The following is a 259-nucleotide window of genomic DNA, read 5'->3' on the forward strand; positions in this document are numbered from 1 at the left end:
ATCGTTTTTTAAAAAAATGTTTTTAGAAATTTTCCTCCATTGTATATGCATCTTCCTTAAACCACCCATTGTGGGGTTATCATGATTATCATAATTCCAGCAGTAACCCCTAAAAAAAAATCATATCGTGGAAAAAATATACCAAAAATTAATATTAAAAATAAAAAACATATTTCAGGTCCTTCGCCTCTCATTCAAATTAAAATGAATATTAATGTCCTTTTGTTTTTCGGAATAAGATTAATTTTCATATATTTGC

The sequence above is a fragment of the Penaeus monodon genome, chromosome 24 (genome assembly GCF_015228065.2).
Source record: "Penaeus monodon isolate SGIC_2016 chromosome 24, NSTDA_Pmon_1, whole genome shotgun sequence".
NCBI lineage: Eukaryota > Metazoa > Arthropoda > Malacostraca > Decapoda > Penaeidae > Penaeus > Penaeus monodon.